The 2,500-nt window shown below is 32.4% G+C and overlaps 1 protein-coding gene across 1 annotated transcript in view; it reads left to right on the forward strand.

Moving 5' to 3' along the window:
• LOC113814932 (uncharacterized) overlaps window positions 1–2,500 on the forward strand; it is a 22,137-nt gene that overhangs the window by 17,949 nt on the left and 1,688 nt on the right. Inside the window, exon 7 of the mRNA XM_070128984.1 lies at window positions 1–2,500. This exon is cut by the window's left edge and continues 225 nt beyond it; it is cut by the window's right edge and continues 1,688 nt beyond it. The gene's annotated coding sequence lies outside the window, so the exon portion shown is untranslated.

Here is a 2,500-nt window from a genome sequence, read left to right on the forward strand (position 1 = left end):
TTAATAAATGGAGAGAAAGGTAAAGCAATAAGGATTATTTTCTTTGGAATAATCGTATCATTGTGCGACGTAAGTACATGGTCAAAAGATAAACGAGAAATAATGAAAAAAAGTAATAATACAAAATGTTAAGTAGAAAAATAACAGAATTGTGTCAAAGTAAAATAGACATGTTACAACAAAAAGATAATCGAGATTTTATTAAGGAAAAAAAACTACTTTATCACAACCTTATAATCAATTCGGGGGAAAAATGAGCATTAATCTTATCACAACATCAAAACAACACCAAAAAATATAAATTCTCAGAAAAGAAAAAAAAACATAGAAAATAATCAAAAGAAAAAAAAGATGGAAAAGTCAAAGCAAAAATTACACGTGACCGATCGAGCAAGTGCCGTTAAACGAGAGATATTAAAGGATTTTCAAAACCCTTTTACCTGCCTTTTGAATACCACAAGAGGCCGCCAACCATCAAGGAAAAAAAAAAAGTCCTTCAACAATAGATCATAAGTCACTCCGTTCTCCCTCTCTTATTTTAATTGTTATTGTTATAAGTATTTATAAACATTTTTTTTCTATTGTACATTTGCGTGTTAGGTGATAGTGTCATGTTTCGAAAGAGACTTATCTGGTGCTTTTGAGCGAACAGAAAAAAATGTCTCTTGGTGATATCTCAAAAATAGATAAATAGATAAGTATGAGGTACGTGGTGGCAAAATGTGCTGTAGGTGACTCACAAGTTGAAAGGAAGTTGAGTTTTTTATTCTTTATAATGTCCTGCTATTATTGTTTAAGATTGTTTTTCATTATTATCGTTGTTGTTATCAATAGTATTATTATCATTATTAGTAGTATCGTTATTATTATCATTGTTATCATTATTAGTATTTTTATTGTTATTAATCATTAGTATTATCATAATTGCCGTTCCTAACATTCATTATCATCTTTATCTTTAGCATTTTTTTTTTATTATCGTTATCATTACTGCTGATTTTATTGTTATTATTGATGTTATTATTGTTACCATTAGTATCATTATTATTCAAAGTTTTTTTCTCGAACTTTTTTCCAGAGATAATTTTCTTAATTAGCAATACCCAAAGATACTAGAACTATATGATGCTGCAGAAGAAAAGTAAAATATATATATAAGTTAACTATATATATGTATGTAGTGAAGCATCATTATATCCATAACAAGGAATAAGTATGTAATTCAAGCATTTGAGAAAATATAAAGTACGCACATGTTTTCAGAGGCACGTCTATAACGGATTCAAAATTTCCTGTTGTGGGTTCCGCCTGGTGCAAATTCAACCGGAAAATGAACGTAGATCAATATACCCAAAGTAGAGGTTACGTTATATTATTCGTTTTATTTGTTTTTTCACTTAAATCATTATTAATATTTGAGAACATAAATAATAATCACCTGCAGTTTTTTTTCCTGGGACAAAGTGTGGAGAATCAGAAAGACATACTCGAACAGACAGCGTAACGCCAGCCATTTTTCGTCGATTTCCAAGCTGCGTCAAACGTGTATCAAGAACGCAGCCTCTCGCATGCGGATTCATGACGTCGCTTCTTACACGAACGATCGTCTTCGCGCCTTCCAATCATCGTAAATAATAATTTCAAAACGCATTGTAATTGGGATTCGGCGCGGACTTTAAATTGTACATGTACTTAAAAAAGAGAGTCAATTTCGCTTCTGTTGAAAGAAGAAAAGAGAACCCACGTAAAAGAAATAAATCTTCTATATACTGAGTGAGATAACTGTGATCTCGCCGAAGAGAAAGTTGTAGCGGTTATATTTGGACACAACCAAAAGATCATATGTTAAGCGATTCCATCCTATATATCGTGAGGTCAGGGAAATCTGCAATATTACCGCAATATGACAAGGTTGAATCTACCTTACCATCTCAGCACAATGGCAAAGCTGCCCGAAATGGCAAATGCATGTTGCCAGGGGTCAGATTGCTATGCGCTCAAAATGAACGGGTTAGTAGATAACTCATTTGCTATCTCATCAAATAATTTCAGGAAAAAATCCGAAATCAATGACTCGAAAACTATTTATAACATTTGGCATTTAAAATGAATAAATGAATAAAGTCTCCGTTGTGGTGAGGTATTTCCAGCCTTCCGTCAGTGATTCCAGAGAGATTTCCCGTGACCTCTGGTGTGTGTGTATAGTTGTTTCAATATTTATCTGTGCTGCTCATATACATTTTTGATGGCAATATGAAATAAATATAAAAGTACTAAAATCATGGTTGATAAAGTATGCGAAGGCATAAACTCCTTTATTTATATGATGCATGGATTTTTTGTATTATTTTCAAATGGACTTAAATTACATGGGAGCAAATCTCTCGGTCTCTCTTGGCCTCCAGGGAAGATCCCATCACTTTCTTGGCTTTGTGTGAAAAGAAAAAGTTGCACAAGAAAGTGACGAGGAGATTATACATGTTGAAGTGTTGAGATATTA

The sequence above is a fragment of the Penaeus vannamei genome, chromosome 13 (genome assembly GCF_042767895.1).
Source record: "Penaeus vannamei isolate JL-2024 chromosome 13, ASM4276789v1, whole genome shotgun sequence".
Lineage (NCBI taxonomy): Eukaryota > Metazoa > Arthropoda > Malacostraca > Decapoda > Penaeidae > Penaeus > Penaeus vannamei.